The sequence below is a fragment of the Meles meles genome, chromosome 20 (assembly GCF_922984935.1).
Source record: "Meles meles chromosome 20, mMelMel3.1 paternal haplotype, whole genome shotgun sequence".
Lineage (NCBI taxonomy): Eukaryota > Metazoa > Chordata > Mammalia > Carnivora > Mustelidae > Meles > Meles meles.
The window spans coordinates 39,468,685-39,487,400 of NC_060085.1; the positions used below are offsets into that span (position 1 = coordinate 39,468,685).

The following is an 18,716-nucleotide window of genomic DNA, read 5'->3' on the forward strand; positions in this document are numbered from 1 at the left end:
GAGAAACACGTGGGGGACAGTGGACAAAGGAAAAAAACATGAGAGAGAGCTTGTTGGGTCCTCCCCACTTCGCCACCACGCATTCTACAGGGAAAGGAGGGTTTGAAGTTCCAACATCTTGTTCTCACAACACACATCCAGTAATAGGACTCGTTCCCGTTAAGAATAAACAGTCACCAAAAACCAAGTGCTTCGGACAAGCCGGAAGCTCTCTGTTGAGCGTGTCACATCTATTCGCTCATTTATGGCTCCCATCAGTCTGAACACCAGCCACTATCACCATCACTAACATGAACGGCCTCAAGGACTCAGCCACCTGCTCGGGGTCTGAAGCCACCAAAGGAAAGAGAATCAGTGCGTACTTCCGGACAGAAAAAACACTACCTGGCCTACCTGGCCCAAGGGGAAATATTCCAGAATCATCCAATTATGTTACCATTCCAGAACTTGGTACTACTTCTACAAAGAAAAAAACAAAACAAAACAAAACATTATTTTCTTCAAACAGTGTTGGATCTGAACCACCTTACAGAAGCTCACCCTCATCAGCGAGGGTGTTCCGACTGCCCAGTGCAGAGGGAGAACATCCCAGAAGATAATTTTTGCTTTTCGTGCAGCTCGGGCCAACCATGTCTCTGTGACACACAGCCTCATGGGCTTGTAATTCCTAAAAGCAAGAAACCAACCAGGGACCCTTGAGATAAAACTGCTTGTTTAATAATTGAGTTTGGGATAAAAGGAGGGGAAACAGCAGAAGCTCTTTTCTGAGGCTGCCTTCAGATTCTGGGTCCAGGAGACCCCTTCAGAATGAAGGCAAGGGCAGGTGACAAGAAGAACAGGAAAGGTCATAGAGGCGGAAGGTATGGGCAAGATCCTGGAAAAAGGGCTACAGATGAATAAAAGAGCAAGCACGACCAGGATTCGCTTCCCTCACCGGCCCCTACAAAACGCAAGCAGAGAACACCGACCCCAGAAGACGGCCAGTATTCGACACTCAGCAGCTCTTCCAGCCCAAGGAGAGGAATGTGCTTTCAAATGAGCCCCCTGAAATGAATATTACACTATCTGTTAACTAACTGGAATTGAAATATAAGCTTGAAACTAAACAAAAACAAAAACCTGAGCCCAATCTGGATTCAGTAACGGAGACAAGTCAAGAGCGCTGAGTGCGAATGGCAGAGGAGGGCTTCAGCCAGCCATGCCTGTCCCAGCCTGGGCCTCCTGTTTTGCAGGGGAGGAAAGCTGGGTGCAAGAAGCAAAGCCCTGAGAGACGGTTTGTAAATGCCAAGCAGAGCCAGCCTCACGGGTATGGAACGAGTGCAGCCACACAGGGCCCCGTGCTCAGGAGGGCCCTGAACTTGGTCTAATGCTCTGCTATCATCCTCCAGAAACTCTTAATATTTAACAAGGAACCCCACATTTTAATTTTGTACTGGGCCCCACAAATTGGACAGCTGGTCCACCCCCACTTTTTTATTCTTCGAATTGGCAAAAGTCTCCTAAGACAGAGTTTACTTTGATTCTTTTTTTTTAAATGTATATATAGGTAACTTGTTTCATGGGCTATTTACACTGTATGTGACTTCCTGGCTGGTATGTCCTAGATTCTCAAAAATTGATATTTAATGCACAAATCAAGCATTTCTTCATGTCACACCCAATACATGATCCAACCTGCAAGGCAAAATATGCTCAGTATCATTGTCCGAACCCCATGGAAAAGACACCGGTGTCGCCACTGGGTCTCAGGGAGGGATGACAGGGCAGGATACATTCTGGCCTCAAGGGGCTGTAAAAATCAAAAGCACTCACCTAAAACTCAGTTCCTGATCCTTGACCTATCCTCTTTTTTCCACAATAAAAGGTACATCTCCCAAACATACAGACACACAACATTATGAAAGCACCCAGGTGTAACACATGAATCCCAAGAATTTGTATTTATAATTTGTATTTACAATACAATACATTAGAAACAATTTGGTCCTTACGGTGCTATCCTTGAAAAGGGTTTCTTTGCAGGGGAAGAAAATATACGTGCATATACTTGAAGAGCAAGTAGTTACTAACATGATACAGGGGCGTCTGGGTGGCTCAGTCGGTTGGGAGTCTGTCTTAGGCTCGGGTTGGGATCCCAGGGTCCCAGGACTGTGTCTTGAGTTACGCTCCCTGCTCAGCGGAGAGTCTGCTTTTCCTTCTCCCTCTGCCTCTCCCTTTGCTTGTGCTCTCTTGTCAAATTAATTAAAAACAAAAATCTTGGGGCACCTGGGTGGCTCAGTGGATTGATCCTCTGCCTTCGGCTCAGGTCATGATCTCACGCACAGTCCTGGGATCGAGCCCCATGTGGGGCTCTCTGCTCAGCGGGGAGCCTGCTCCCCCCTCTCCCTTCCTCTCTGCCTACTTGTGATCTCTCTCTCTCTGTCAAAAAAATAAAATCTTTAAAAAATTTAAAAATTGTTAAAAATCTTTAACAAAAAAAGGGACTATGATACAGATTAAATTAAATGCATGTAAATAGTACAGAGTATTATCTATAACTTATTTTTTAAAATATAGATACACAGGAACGCACGTGCTTAAATCTATCCGATCACATCTACATAAAGGTGTCAGTACAGGTATGGATATTATCGCAGGTAGCAGGGCTGCATTCGATCTCAATGGCTACGTTACGTGGCAAGAATCAGTTTCCCTCTCTGAATCACAGCCTCCTGTTAGACAACGGGTGGCCTGGATCAGGTCATCACCAAGGTCTCCATAGTGCTCAAAGGATCCCACTCTGGGGATCAGGGGAGCCAAGAAAGTTCCCACACTAATACCCCATCTCAAAAGCAAATCGGCCCTGCCTACTTCATTGTTCTCACAAGAAACGTTAATGTTCATTTGGCACGGGTAAAGTGGACAAAGGGCCGTGCACATATTTTAAGATAAGCATATGGATATCTTAAAACCCGGGAATTTTTTTTAAGACTTACTTTTTTAGTGCGGTGTATGCTCTAGAGGGAAATTAAAGGGAAGGTACGAGGATTTCCCATATCCCCCGGCCCCGCTCACGCCCAGCCTCTCCCGTTATCAACATCCCACACCGGACTGGCACAGCTGTTACTACTGAGGGATCTGCAATGACACGGCGTGATCCCCCAAAGCCCACGGTTTACATGACAACATTACGGTTGACTCCCGGCGCTGTACATTCTAGAAGTCTGGACAAATGTATCGGGACAGGCATCCACCATTATAGTATCACACAGAATATTTCCACGACCCTGCAAATCCCCGGGCTCTCTTCATCCCTCTCTCCCCGGCCCCTGGCAACAAGCACCGAGACATGTACTGTGGCAGCGCCAGCTCCTGCAGAGGCCATACCGCTGGAGACTGACAGTAAGCGCCCTCTTCACACTGGTTTCTTTCCCACCATGATATGCTCTTAAAATTCCGCCATGTCTTTTCATGGCTTGACAGCTCATTTCCTCCTCCTCTTTTTTTTTTTTTTTTTCCTCCTAAGGAATCTCTATGCCCAGTTGGGAAGGAGGAGGGATTCAAACTCACAACCCCGAGATCAAGAGTCACAGGCTCCACTGACAGAACCTGCCCAGGTGTCCTCATTTCTCCTTAGTGCTGAAGAGTCCATTGTCTAGCTGTACCGTGGTTGGGACTGACCCATTCACAAACTGAGGGACATCTAGGTTGCTTCCTAATTCCGATGATCGTGAATAAAGCAGCTAGAAACACTTGTGTGCAGGTTTTTCATTGGACGTTAAGTTCTCAACTCCTTTGGGTAAATACCAAGTAGGGCAATTGTTGGATCGTACGGAAAGAATATGTTCAGTTTCATAAGAAACCACAAGCCATCTTCCAAAGTGGCTATGACGATGACGTACTCCCACCAGCAATGTATGATGACTTTATGAAACATGATTTCGGAGGTACTCATCCTAGGACCCTCCCCGATGTGAGAACTAAGGATATTTTACAGGGAATAGTGGAAACTCAAGGGAAACGTTCCATCTTCTTTAAATCTCTTCTCAGCCTCCTCGCACACGGGGCATGGTCAGGCTCCTTGGGATTTTCCCATTCTGAAAGAGAAGCTGTTTGGTGAGCCAGGCTCTGTGACCACCCATGATCTGAATTACGCACAGGTGTTCAAAAATACAGAGGGATCCAGCATAATTAAGGGCATTAAGCAATCATCTCAGCCCAAGGAGGCAGTTGAAGAAAAGAAGAACAGAGTTTGGGCAGCACTTTGGGAAATAAATTCCACAGCCTTTCACCAAGTTGAAACCTTGGCTTTGGACACACATAGAAATGAGCCTGGCCTGATCTGAGCTCCCAGTGGACATCTGCCAGATCACAAAAGTTGACCCAATTGGCCTGCCTTACCACAGAGAAGGCCACTGCTGGAAGACCAGATGGTATTGCTGGTAAAAGCCAACATGGGTGGACAGGACGGCAGACGGGAAAATGGCAGAACACAGTGGGCGCAAGCCAGGATGGGAGTCTGCTTTCAAGGGAATCATTTTGTCATGCATTTTTAAAAACTAACGTCACAGCAGCCTTCAATCTGATTTCCTGCTTTTACTGACTTCAATCACTCTCTCTTTATGTCCTATAAACCACAGCTAATTATTCCTTGATTTTCTCTCCTGTCACCTGGTACCGCTGTACCGTAGTAAACACCTGCTGAACTCCATCCAGCAAGGCAGGTCTTTGAGGGAGAACCGCTCTAGAAACCCCTGTGCAACAAAGAAGGCAGTAGCAGTGTTTTCCCACAAGGTTTCAGGGACCTGGAAAAAGATGCTCAGTTTCAAGTATTAACTTCTCTTTAAATAAACCATCACCAAGTACAACTTTGTTATGGAAAAAAAAACTTTTTTTTTAAATTAAAGCCATTGTTTGATGGTAACACGGACTCTAATGGTCCCTGTTTAGCACACCAGTCTGCTAAAAAGAGCATTGTCCAAACATTCTCCCTTTGTTATATTATTCCTCCATTCTTCGGGGAAACATTATCTACCTTTGGACTCATTTTGTTTAACATCCCTGGTCATTTACACTATTTACTGAGTATCTGATATTCCTAATAAAACATCAGTAGAAATATCCAAGTTGTCTAGGAGAAAAGAAAAACTTTTCCCAGCCTTCCCTGGCCAGTCAAAGTAAACATTTCTATGACCCAAGTCTGTTAGCCACACAAACACAAACGCCTTTTATCTTTCCCCTTAAATTACAAAAGATGATCCTTTCACTCTGCAATAAGCCTGACTAAATCGAAACTCTGTACATCAGAATTAAATATGTTCCATCTACTCGAAATGAACAGTGTATTATTTATCACTAATATTTAATGACAAAAAAACTGATAACTCTCTCTGGTGATACCACTGATTTCATCTAGTCGCGCATCATTGATTCCTTTGGTCATTAGCATAATCACAGAGCATCAACTCCGGCTTATGCAGCAAGTTTGATAACAGAGCTGAAAGTAGACACACACTATTTTAAAAACATGTTCCGATTTTCATCTGAGTATATCTTTATTTATATGGCTTTCTTACCATAAAGATGCCAGTCCTTTAAAATATGCAGAAATCACTTTCTACACTGAAGAACAAGGTGCTATATCATAACAAGGATACAGAAGTATAAAGCGCCTGTTAATTAAACATCGCTTTTTAACTTGCTACCCTGCATATGTAACTGCTAAGTTCTAAGCCAAGTCTTTAAATAAGAATGAGAAAATGGCTAGGCTCCTTCAGATGAATGCCTAGCCTGTTTTTTCTTTTTTCCTTAAATGTAAGAGATCAACCACTTGATATATTTTTTTTTTTTTAATCAAGTTCCCTGGTAAACGTTTGATTTTAAAATCCTCCCTCCTGCTCTCCCCACCCTGCCAAAAAAAAAAAAAAAACAACAACAACACTGGCAAATGAACAAATTACGAAGTTCGAGTCAGGACTGCTAGTTTCACCTTAATCCTCAATTTTTAGTGTATAATATTGAAGAATGCGGCTGGGTTTAAATGCAAAGAACTAGCCTCAAATACTGTTCAGCACCTCAAAAGGTTCAAGTGGGAAAATGAATGAATGAACCACAACGACATGTACCCAGGAGGATGAATTTTATGAAATCTACTGAACCAAAAAAAAAAGAGAATAACAACAACAACAAAAGCAGTTGCTGAAGACTGCAGACAGTTGTATACCTTCAATACACACCTGAAGATGCGTAAGAAAAGCCTCTATTTCGGGGAATACAGGCTTATGTATTAAAAGCATGAAGAAACCCAGGGGACGAAAAACGGCCAGCCGAGAGCAGAGGTCACCCCCAGGGCACGGGGACAGAGGTAAGATGAGGGGCGATCCGCCCAGGCCCTCTTCAGCCTGGACTCGAAAGCTGCCCTCTCTGTGCAGGTATGCGGCTGGCTCACTGGGGTATTCTCTGAATGGCACCTTTCTGGTGTCATCCACAGTCTTAGTGGAATGGCTTCGTAAATATCTGCCAGATTTCTCTCATTGGAAGTTATTCGCAACTCAAAGATCGGAGCATCTGAGGTCCAGACATCACATTTTATTCAACAGTTGGGGCACCTGCTACAACACTAAGTGCTGCGTCCCAATATAAAACCCATGTTCGGTGCTTCCAAAAGTGCTTTATTTCTACCTTCAAGAGTTCTTCTACCTCAGTGCGCCTGCGACAGGAAAGTCACCTCTAAGACAGAGAGGATCGCTCGAGTTAGTAAAAGCGCCTGTCCTGCTTCCTAACAGAAACAAACAAAAACGAGCACAGAAATCAGATCTCTCTTAACGCGTCTGATTTTGAGTTGAAGTGAGGATGTGCCCAGGGAGAATGAGCTAGAACCACACCTTGTGGATGATCTGGGGACAAAGGGTCTAAGAGAAAAGTAAATTTTTGCCAGATGGAGAGTTTATCCCGCCCAACCCCCCCCCCCATCCCATCCCCATCCTGGCATATTTAAGCCTTGTGCAGCACAGTCGCCATAAGGACAGTGAGACAAAAGGGAGAAGCACCCCCAGTCAGCGGCAAGGAGGATGGCTTGCTCCTACAAGCAGAAGAATTTGTTGTAAGCTCACCCAAGTTACGACAGTGCATTTACTGTCAACATGCATCCTACTGCAACAAAAGCCATTATTTAGAAAATAACACGAACACATTTAAGCAGTTGAACCCTTCCTAAACCCGGAGGAGGCATGCAAAACAGCAGGTCTGCAACAACATGCCTGATGCAGGTCATAAAAGAAAACCTGAAACTGAGCAATTTTCTATTTTAATAGACTAGTTTCTCCACAAAGTTATTTACAGGTGCCCAGAATACATGCCCCACCCCCACCTTCCCAAGGTCCAGCTAGCTTCTTTCCAAGCCATTAAAGGGGGCAAACTTTCTATTAGAAAATTTCTATAACACATCACTAAAAAGGTCTGTCATTTATTCCCTAATGATAAATCAGTTAATTACTTAACCTTTCTTAATGAAATGATTAACATCCTCTCAACAAACAAGGAGGAACGATTTAACATCACGCCGTAGATTTCATCAACCAGGGACAGTGGTAATACTACACGTCCTCTTCCTTGGCAACATCTATTTTTTTTTCAATCAGTTTCATTTATCCTTTATGGAAATCCTTTACTCAAGGGTAGAGACAGCTAGTTGTAAAACTTGACCCAACAGCGATTTTTTGAAAAAGTACTTACCTAGAGACAAGAACCTAGAGACAAGCAACTGCGAGGTTCTAAACATAAACACAATTGCCAACTTTTTGGTATCTGTTAAAATTAAGCCACACCCAAAGTCAAATGGAATTTTTCTTTTTTTTTTTTAATTTAGGTGAGGGCATTTTAGATAAACACTTTAGTAACTTCAAAAGGCACTCTTACTAATACAAACTAAAAAAAAAAAAATGCCTATACAACTTTTATTTTAAAAACTCTTTTGATCTTAGTGGTTAGATCTTTAGCTGAAGTCCTGAATACTTAAACAAGCCTTCTTAGCATTTTATCTTCCTTTATCTCCTAATCTTATAGGATGCATTCTTCTTAGAACTCTGCTTTATTTGTGTGGCATTGTTGGCTAAGCTATTTCCATCAATATTCCTGCAGACCCCATCACATACAATGGTAGGGAACGTCCCAAGATGCCTAGGGAAATCCAAATACTTGTGCCGGCAGGGTTACTCTAATGAGTAAACAGTTCAGATTTTAAAATTAAGATGAAATACTCAGAAGAAGAAAAAAAAAAAAAGACTTCAGAAAGCCATCTGACACTAATTGGTAGCTACAGCATGACAACGCCCATTGGAAACATGGATGCAAAAAGGGCATAATGTGAAAGGAAACGTCTGGTACTTGGTGAAAGCTACTGATGTTCCAGCTTGTTCCCACCACTCTGTGGAACTGCAACGCCCATGTTCTGCCTCTATTTCTCTATGTATCTATGTTTCTTTTGGTGCCTGACTCAAAAGGGAGCCAGCACGCCTCTCAGATTTCATGAGGTCCAAACAGTGAAGTCAAACCCTTTGGGAGAGTTGCAGGCTTTCGTCCAACTCTGACAATGGAGGGGTCCAGTTCTCCCACTCTGGTCGGTATCAGAATCACGTGGGGAGCTTTTTCCAAATGCAAACCCTGGCCCCACCCCAGATACAGCACACCCTGGAGCAGAGCAGCTATGTCTGCGTCTGGAACCAGAGCTCCGCCGTGATTCCCATATTCATACATACTTAGAAAACCACCAGTTTTGATTCTTAATGGAAATCCGAACTCATCAAAAATAATACAGGCCTCATGATAAAACAAAAAATTCACCAGGAAAATCCAAAAGAAGATAAAGATTTCAGTTCCGGAATCTCTAGCAGTATAAATCATTTGGTCCACAGTCCTCTGTTTAGTATGCTTCAGAATTACCAGGAGAAGTTTGTTTAAAATGCATTCTCTCATCAGTCAGCAAAAATTCCGATCCAAGAATCTGCGTTTTAATAAAATTCCCTGACACATATACAAACACACACAATGACCTGGAAGCAGGTGAGCAAAGCCCCCTCTTTGCAACATGTTGAATTAGGACCAACTGCAACTTCCTTCCACTTGACACGGGAGCAACTGTGCTCCATCTCTGTGCTCACCTGTCCCCAGGAGAAAAGGCTGCCAACTCCTCTGATCAGGCATCACCAACTCAGGGCTCTGGGACAGGAGGAGAAAGAGGCACAACACATACCACATCCTCCCCTATAAGAGCTGTGGTCAATGTCGGAAAGCAACAAGAACATCTTAAAGAATCTGAGTAATAACACAGCACCTGTGCCATTAGACCACTAAGCACAGAGAACATACCTTAAAATACTACCCCTAATTCACAGACAGGAAACCTGGAGCGGAGAAAAAAATCACATTATGACTCAAATGCAGAGCTGGAAGGGAGAAAAAAGAAACCTCAGGAATTCAGTTCTTGAGCCTGATGCTAGAAATACTATTCAGGGTCCTAGTAAATACAGCTGATCACAGTATCAGCGAAAATCAAGTAATCCATCAAAATGTAGATGTCCACCTGGCTTACTACTGAGAAATAAATATGTATCCAAATGCAAAATTCAGGAGGAAAAACCTTTGTCCCATCCTAAGTAAATCTACTCTATTTAATTAATTTAAATAGGAACCTCCCAATGCCATGCTTATACCCATTTTTTCTCCTCAGCAAACTGTCCCATAACACACTAACCTCTGCTATCTACAAACTGTTGAAATAAAACAAAATGACATGAGTTTTCTAGTCAGGGATCCCTCCATTTCAGCCGCTTGTCTGAATTAGCAGCAGCTGGAAGAAATAGACCCATCAGAATGCTCCCAAGGAGCGAGAACTAAATAGTAAACACAACATTTGAACACAATTTTGTATGTATTCATGTTCCTTTCAAAAAAAAAAAGAAACTATTTTATTAAAAATGTGATTTGGAAAGAAAGTGCAATTAGCTTTGCACAGGCACTGCCGAGATGTTCCCGAACACACCAGACATATGTAAATATTTCGTGATTTCAGTTCCATTTGAGTAGACCTGTCAAGATATTTACAGGGCTTGACAGTACTTCTGTCTTTAATTAAATTTTTGCCTAGATACTTTAATGTAATTTAAATAGATTATTAGTTGTCAGGAACTAATATAAATTTTGTTTACGATTTAGTTACTTTAAGTACTCAGATTGAAGAAACTAATTTAACCCCATGACTGAGCAGCTTTAAGCGTCAAGAGAAGACCACTAAAAAGTCCCCACTGCCCTTTGCACTATCTCGGCAATCTTGAATTACTACAACTTAATTGCAAATATCAAGGCACGAAATTGAGCCCCCTCCCCCACCTTCTTTAAACAGCACAGCTGGCGGAGAGCCTTCAGGAAAAGCTCATCTACACTTGCTCAGGTACCACAGTCTCTCTCTTAAGCAGTTCTCTCTCCCAGGGGCTGGCTAGGTAGGAAATGTTTTTCTCACTTTAAATCCCGTAAAATAACTACCAAACAAACACCTGTTGTGCACAAGGCAGGGCATATATTAAAAACTGCCCTCAAGGGATTTCAAAAAGAAAAACAAGCCTCGCAGAGACATCCACAGCTAATTTGGTCCATAGGTCTCATGACTGGGTACAAGAACATGAGGGAAAGCAGACAGCTCGTGGCACAACTCTCTCCTGAATGGGAACTGGCTTCTAAATGCAACCCGAAAAATGCCTTAACACCAACTGACTGTAATTAATAATTTATTGAAGAAACAAAGAACACTAATTGTCTCTCCCGACTGTCATGCACTTCACCCCACTGTACTTCCTCTTTCCGGAATACCAGCCTTGTAGCCATAACTGTAAGATTATCTATAGAATGAAAAACCAAAGCACTTCTTGAAATCAAACATTCCTTACAACATTTATTTTTAGGTTGGCGACACCAGCCAAATATGCTTAATTTCCATTAACCACATCATCACATGCACATTGAAACAAACTATGGATGTCCGGGGGGGGGTTAAAAAAAAAAAAACTGTCATGCATGAGATACCCCATATTTGGCCAGGTTTTCCTGTTTCAGGAATTTGTTTCATCTCATGGCCTGCCGATGTTCCAGCTTTTGGCACCTCTAACCTTAATTCATCTGAGTACCATGGAAGAGAAGTATTTTTAAAAATCGGTTTAAGATGGCTCCTTGGACAGCATGCATTATGGCAAAGTGGCCTAAAGACCGGTGTAAGTAGTCACGAGAAAGATCATTTAGGAAATACACAGGCCCAAATGCAAACTTACGTGGCTTGCTGGCTTGATTCACAAATTCAGTATTTGATCACCTGGTGGGATTACTACCATCAACCAAAGGAAAAAAAATCCCCTGCAAATAGTAAAAGTATATGTTGGCTCACGTCATCAGCAGATGCCTCTCATAAGGTTATTTTCTTTAGAAAACAAACCTCTACTTGCTTGAGACCTTTATACACATTAGGTCCAAAAGAACATAGGGAAAAAAAAAAGGCTGGCTTAGGAAAAAATGGCATTTACTATGACTGAATTCTATAAAAGGAGGAGGACACCTAACAGGATAAGAAAGGAAAAGAAAGAGCCCTTAGCAAAAACATTTTTTTTACAAAAACAAAAATGCCACCTGTGCAAATCTAGCTATGCTCTCAAAACCCTCTCTCAGCCCCACAGAAATGGCTCAGGCTCAATGCCTTGAAGTTGCAATTAAATTGTAGTAATTTAAGATTATCAGGAGAGCAAAGGGCAGTGGGAGCTCTTTGGAGGGCTTCCCTCCCCTCTTAATGCTCTTCAGTCAGGGGTTAAATGAGTTTCTTTAATGTAAGTACCTTAAAGTAACTGAATCATAAACAAAATTTATACTATTTTCTGACAGCCTGCAATCTATTTAAATTTTATTAACGTGTGCCTAAAATTATTTTTAAAAGACAGAACTCCTGCAATGCCCTGTAAATATTCTTGGCATACTCACTGAAATGTAATCGGTATGAGAACAACTAACATTGTCTGAATACACGTACTTTTTTGTGATGTGGCGTCTGACAAGATAACATTTCAAAATTGAGTTTTAGTCTTAAGTAAAACATGAAAACTAAATAAACAGCACAATAAGATTGGCTGCAAAGAGGAAGTTGCGTTCAAAAGAAGTTGTCACATCTGCTATATTCTCCTTCACTTTCTGAATGTGGGCACTGGACGTGCTGAAGTATAAATACATTTTTTTAGGAAATATCACAATCCTTTTGTTAATTTAAACGACTGCTGAAAACAGACATATCCTTCAGTAGAGCCTAAGAATGCAAATATACAAGGCCAGGGGTAGAGTCTTAGGAGCAGTAAGGAAAAACTTACTAACAGAAAACCATACCTCAGCTCAATATTAACCCAGTCAACTTTTGTTATTGTTGGTACAAATGATTTAACGAGAAAATATTTATAGCTTTTTCAAAAACATTACATATTGCACAGAATTGCCTAATAGCATCCATGTGTATGTTTAACTCACATTGTTTAATTATACAATAAAAGATATATCCAATAAAAGCTACACACTTTGAAACATGTTGGGCACTATGGTTATGAAACTCTGACATGAAAAAACATAAAGTGCTTACTATGTGACCGACATGTTAATTAAAAATGCAATCCTTAAATAACAATCATTTTTATTCTTTATGTGTTTACTTGTCCTGTTTCCTCTGTTCTACTTAATTAAAAATGAAATTTAATTTGAGGACAGTTTATAGCAAAAAAGAAAAAAAAGTGTTACAGTTTTTACTCTAGCCTTTAAATATAAATACAAAATCTCACAGACATCTCCAGCAATATACCCCCTTAATTTGAGACAGTTAATTTGAATAGTTGATGTTGCTTTCATTATACTTTGATAAACCTGTGAAAACAAAATGCTAAAGTAATTGCTGTTACTACTCCCTTTAAAAATGTAAAGCAGTTAAATTTTCCTAGACAACAAGCAAGGACAAGTTACAGAGAACTTGAATAAAAGTAGCAACGTGGTCATATTGAATGTCAATCTAAAAAAAGAGGTTATGTCTAATCTGGAGAATGCTCCCTCTCGCCTTTTTAAATTCCAAGAGTGGGCTGACACAAAACTTCATCACCAGGGATTTTTTTTTTCTTTTTGAGCTTCACATCAGATTTAAACCCTCACATACAAAACCTTGGCTTTCCTGACAAGGCAGATCTTCTAAACTTGATGTGAGAAAACGTTACCTAACTCTAGTGTAGGAGTCTAATGTTGGTAAAAAGAATTCCACTCCACAGTTCTGGGTAGCAAGGCAGCCTCTGGAAGACTTAATATTCATTCCATACCTTTTTGCGCATACGCTCTTCATAAACCAGACTGTATGAGGAAAATAACTTATTTAGCAACTCGACATCCATAAGGAACTCAAATGCTGCCTAGAGAGGGGCCAGAGTATTTCCTGAGCCTTAGCATGCACAACAAAGATCAGCATTTGCAGTGGCCCATTTCTGCATTAGTGAGTATCTAGCTTTGCTGCTTGATCGAATAGTCCAGGGTTCTCCATGTAGAGCTCCTGACAACAACCCAGCAGCAGTTCTGTTTGATCTCTTCTGCTTCCTTAATTTGGGTTGTCAAGGTTCAGCAGTTAGAGGCTGTTTACTTTACTCCCCCCGCCCCAAAAAAAACCTGATTTCTTTTTCTCTCTCTCATACAATGACTAATCCAAAGTCTAAGGGGGGAAAAAGGCAGCCAGTGGTAAGATGCTAAACCTTTTTTACCCCCTTTGCAGTGAGATTTTAGCTGACATCTTCTGAATGGTAACTAGTTGAGTTCCTTTTTATATTTTTAATGCTCTTTAATTATGAGATGTTTCAAGTAGAAAAGTCAGGGAGGGGGGAAAAAAACCATTCCAAATCTCTGAAGCTGTAAGCTCAATTTTCTTTTCCTGGACTGAAAGAGATGGGTATTTCCACTTTGAGAATCAAAACTCCAGTGGAATTCTAAAAAAGATTTGATACATTTCTCTCTGGAACTGAAAATAACAGCAACTCCTCTGTCTCAATTATGCAGGCTAACCCTGAGTAGAAAACACCTGAACTCTGACCACTTCTCTTCAAATTCTACTTAAGACATCTCCCCCAAACTGATGATCACTATGGAAAAACGAAGGAAAGAAGATAGAAGATAAAAATTTGCAGAGATTCTTCAATATATTTTCAGCAGTAGAAAAAATCCCTTAAATATCCTTCAGGTTTTTCAATTCAGCTATTGTGCAAGCCCTAAATCCTAAAGCCTACGGACAACCAAAGGTAAAGTGTAGATGGTTTCAAGGTATAGCCTCCTTTTAAAAGGAATACAATGCCCTTCCAGCATTCCCGTTTAAAAAGCAGTAACAAAAAAGGAAATCTGAACTTACAAAATACCTGTGACCGGACAGGAGAGCAACACCAGCCCCTTATAAGTGGACTGGAGAAGCTTAAATGCAACCAAATGAAATGTTTATATTAATTTCATTATTCTGCCCAAGCCTCAGCAATGAGGGCTGGGTGGGGGGTGGTGGTGGTGGAGGTTTGCTGGGGGCGGGGTGTTGGGAGGAGGAAGAAATAAGTTTCATTTCGGGTTTTCTGGTCGAGCAAAAGGAAAATGAATTAAAAGCAATGCGTAGGATGAGCCCAGACTAAATCAATACACTTAGTAATCAGCCCGGCAAGGGTATTTGGACACAATGACTTGGAAATAATTAATAGTTATAAGAGGGGAGTGGGGTGAGAAGGGGGGAGGGAGATGTCACCATATTTTATCGGAGCACTTTACACTCCACGCTAAACTTTGATCTCCAGATTCTCGGATTTAGGAAAGGGGAGGAAAAAAAAGAGGATAAAGTCCAGTATTTCGAAGCACCTACCAGCTTGAGGATGGGCACAATCCTGGCTCCGGGAGCCTCATCCCTACGCTCGCGCCGCCCAGACGGGCGCTGTGAGCAGAGAGCCCCCGGGGGCTCTAGGGTCTCGGTTGCCCCCTCTCGCGTTCACGCCCCGGCACCCGCGGCCGCCTCGACTTACCCGCAGAGTCCGGGGAGGGAGTGGGAGCGCCGCCTTCACGCCCGCGGAGGAGGCGCCGGCAGCACCATGGTCCCCGGCGCCGCTGCCGCTGCCGCTGCCCCTTGCCCGCTTGCTCGCCGCGCGCTCTCTTCCTCTTGCAAACTTTCGGGTTCTGCGGTCGACAAGAAACCAGGGCGACCCTCAGCAAGTCTTCCCGGCGCAGGTTGGGGGGAACTGAGGGGGGTGGGGTGGGGTAAGTGATTAGGCTAGGGGGCCAAGACCGAGAGGGCGGCGGACTAGGAGGACCCGCGAGTGCGGGTGGACGGAAAGGAGGATGTGGCTTAGGGAATCCCTGCAAGGATCCCGAGACCGGGAAATCGGCCCGAGCCAAAGTCTCTGCACCTTCCCCAGGATCTTACAAAGTTGCAACAACAAAAAAGGAGGGGGGAGGAAGGGGGAAGGGGGTGGGAAAGGGATACGATCGCAGGCGCAAGGTTTGAAGTTACAACTGTTTATTTAGTCCTTATTCTCACAGGGGCGGGAGCTGCGCGGGAAGGGGGGGGGGTGCTGCAGGCTGCGATTTCGAAGCAAACACTGGGGAGGGGGCATGCGACTTTGTTTCTGGGTGCGGAGCTCCCTGGCGCCCGCGTGTGTCACCGCCAGTCTCCGGGGACCGAGGCGGAGCTCACAACAGGTGGGGAGGGGGACTCGCCCTGGGCAAAAAAGGAGAAGGAATCAAAGTTTCCGAGCGGCAGTATCTGGGGAGGATGGGGGGGGGGCGGGAGGCGGGGGAGAAGGGAGGCGGAGGCAGCGAATGACCGCGACCCCGAGGCAACTGGCAAACTCTCAGCTCCGGGCGCTGCCGCCGCCGCCGTCCCCACCCGGGGCGCACGCAGTCCCGGCTGCCGGCCCAGCTGAGTCCTCCGCGGGATGGGGATGGAGCGCGGGGAGCTCCGGAGGAAGGTGGCGTGCTGGCCAGGGATGGAGAGCCATCGGCCGCCGGGACAGGGCCACAGAGACGCGGCGGCTCCCGCGCGTCTCAGGAGAGATCCAGGCTTGGGAAACCTCCCCGGTACCCCCCAAGCTTCGAAGGAGAGGGAACCCCGAAAGTGCGTGTGGTGGAGGGGAGGAGACCCGACGCGGCGATTCCCCGCAGCGCACCCGGTTCCCACTCCCACCCGCGGAGCTGGCCACGTATGTCGCGGGCCGGTCCGCAGCGAGGCTGGGTTCCCGGGGTCCAGTGCGCGTGAGGGTGCGTGTCTAACTGGGGGTGCGCGAGTGTGTGTCCGAGTTTTCTGTGCTCCGGGGGCGGCGGTGGGCTGTCCCCGCCGCTGTGTTCGGGGCCAGGCGCGTGTGGCACTGGGGATGTCCCGATACGCGGGGCCCAGGATGCGGGCTTCCCATCATTACAAACGAGGGGCATCAAGGGGCACACACTCTCGGAGAGCGAAGGGAAAAAGTTTGCTCCGAGTCCAAACTTCAGGCTCCCGAGGCTCCCAGCGCGCGCCCCTTCCCGCCGCAGACTCGACCCCGGCCCCGCGCCGGCCCCGCTTCTCTGCCGGCACCCCGACGCCCGACACCGAAAGTTGAGCCAGGCGGCCTGGGCTTATTGATTTCTCTCCCCGCGGTGATCGCCCAGAGCGCAGAGGCAGGCGTGAAGGGGCCGAGGGGAAGACGATTTCGCCTTTCGGCTGCCGCCGCCGTCCCCACCGCCGTCCCCCCCCCCCCCGCTTCATTTGACTTATGGAAATGGACCCAAGCTTGCGGGCGCCGCCACCGCCGGCGGCCCCCCCAACCCCCGCGCCGGCCCCAACCCCCACCCCACCCCAGAGCCTGGGCCCGGGCCGGGAGAGAGGCGAGAGGGGAGGGCGGGAGGAGGGGGGTAGATGCACGTGGAGCCTGGAGGTGGAAAGTAGTTTTTTTTTTCCTTTTTTTCTTTTTCTTTTTTTTTTTTTTTTGTGCTGGTTGTTGTTGTTGTTTAAAGTGGCGGAAACAAGGCAGGAGGCAGCTTGGGAAAAAGTGGAGCAGAAATGGAAAAATACAAACTCACCCGCTGCAAATGGTCTCTCGGTGCAAACTAAGGTGTTTTCGGGCCTTTCCCCCGCGCGCGCCCACTCCCGCCCGCGCGCGCACCCCCGCGCACACACTCACTCGCGCACACACGCGCGCACACACGCACTCCCGGACGAGGGCCGGGCCGCCGCGAGTACAGCATGCAACCGCCACACAATAAATAACAATAGATTCCTCCGCTCCGGACTAGCTTCCCGGAGCCCAGCCAGCGCCAGTGGCGGCGGCGGCAGAGGCACGGGGAGCGCCGGCCTGGGGGCGCTCCCCAGCCGGCCTCCCGGCCTCTTGCCAGGGCCCCTTCTCCGCCTCACGTGCCCCCAAGGCCCCCCGGCACCCCCAGAGCGCGAGCCGCCGCGCCCCCTCCCTGGGCCACACGGGTACTGGCGCCCACCCGGCTCCCCCCGGCCTCCCGGAACAAATAAATAAATAAGGCGCGCGAGAGAGGCCAACACGTCGCGGAGGGAGATGTTGTTATTTTTTGCTGTTGTGCGTCCCTGACGTCACATCCACCTGCTGGGTAAACAACAAGGCTCGCAGCAAAAAAAAAAAAAAAAAAAAAAAATCGCAATTGCCAAGCTGGGGGGGAGGGGGCAGCCTGGACGGAGGGGGGGGGCGGTTCTCGGGAGATGGGAGTGAGGGGCGTCCAGACTGGATGGGGAAGGGGAGAGGGAGGCAGAACCCCGCAGACTAGAGAGAGGAAGGGAACGCCAGAGCAGTCCCTGGCAAAAGAGGGATCTGGCAAGAAAGACCTGGAAAAATAAGGGGCATGGGGGAGGGGAGGATTCCTCAGAAGATGGGGAAATGGGGGGCCCATTCAGCCACCGGAAAAAAAGGAGAGGGAGAGTGTTAACAACTAGGGACGAAGATAGGAATGCGATGGCTATTTGCTTGGTTTCTGAGCTAAAAATACAGAAGGAAAGAGAGAGGGTAGGCAAGGATGTGAGTTTGCTCCAGTTAAAAGTGAAAGTGTTTTGCCATCAGTGACAGTTGAAGGAGGGGGAGGTGGGGGTGGTGTTTTCAGCCCCCTTTCTCCCTCTCTCCCGTCTTCCCTGGGTCTCTCCCCTTTCTTTCTGCACTTTGTCCAATGAAAGAAGGCGAGTTCGGGAGGTGAAAGTTCAACAGAAGGACAAACCCCTGTTTGCAGGGAAACAGAAACCCGCCAGCGATGGGGTTTACCCCCTGTATTCCTATATCGGGAGAATGTAATGTGGGACGAGCTTCCCACCACCCCCCGCCTTCCTTGTCAGACTCACTGCTGGAATGTGTAGTTTGATCCACTTTGCGGGGAAAGTGGCTGCCGCATCAGGAGCTGTGTTCTTGCCACGATTTCTCTTAGGAAAACGCCCAGGGGCTAGCATGTCAATCAGTTGTTTAACACAAATTACCTGCTCTTCCAGAGATCAGTCACATGCAAAAAACTCTGTCCAATTCTTTGAAAAGGTGAGATTTTTTTTTTCTTTTTGCTGTTTTGAAGTTTGGTGGAATTTAGAAATTTGAAGAAGTAAATTAGAAGCCTGAATGAAATGTTTTAAAATATACATATATTTGTATAAAAACAAGACACTGATATCTCTTTCCTCTTTAACAACACAAATT

The 18,716-nt window shown here is 45.5% G+C and overlaps 1 protein-coding gene across 6 annotated transcripts in view; it reads right to left on the reverse strand.

Moving 5' to 3' along the window:
• The window catches only part of FOXP1 (forkhead box P1), a 586,176-nt gene extending 568,518 nt beyond the window's left edge, over positions 1–17,658 (reverse strand). For 4 of the 6 annotated variants that reach the window (XM_045990390.1, XM_045990389.1, XM_045990383.1 and 1 more), the window contains exons 1-2: positions 17,101–17,658; positions 15,072–15,222 (exon numbers count right to left, since the gene is read on the reverse strand). The gene's annotated coding sequence lies outside the window, so the exon portion shown is untranslated. Of the gene's footprint in view, positions 1–11,297; positions 11,380–15,071; positions 15,223–17,100 lie in introns of all 6 variants that reach the window. The other 2 variants (XM_045990385.1, XM_045990394.1) reach the window with 2 other exon arrangements.
• Positions 17,659–18,716: the final 1,058 nt, after the last annotated feature.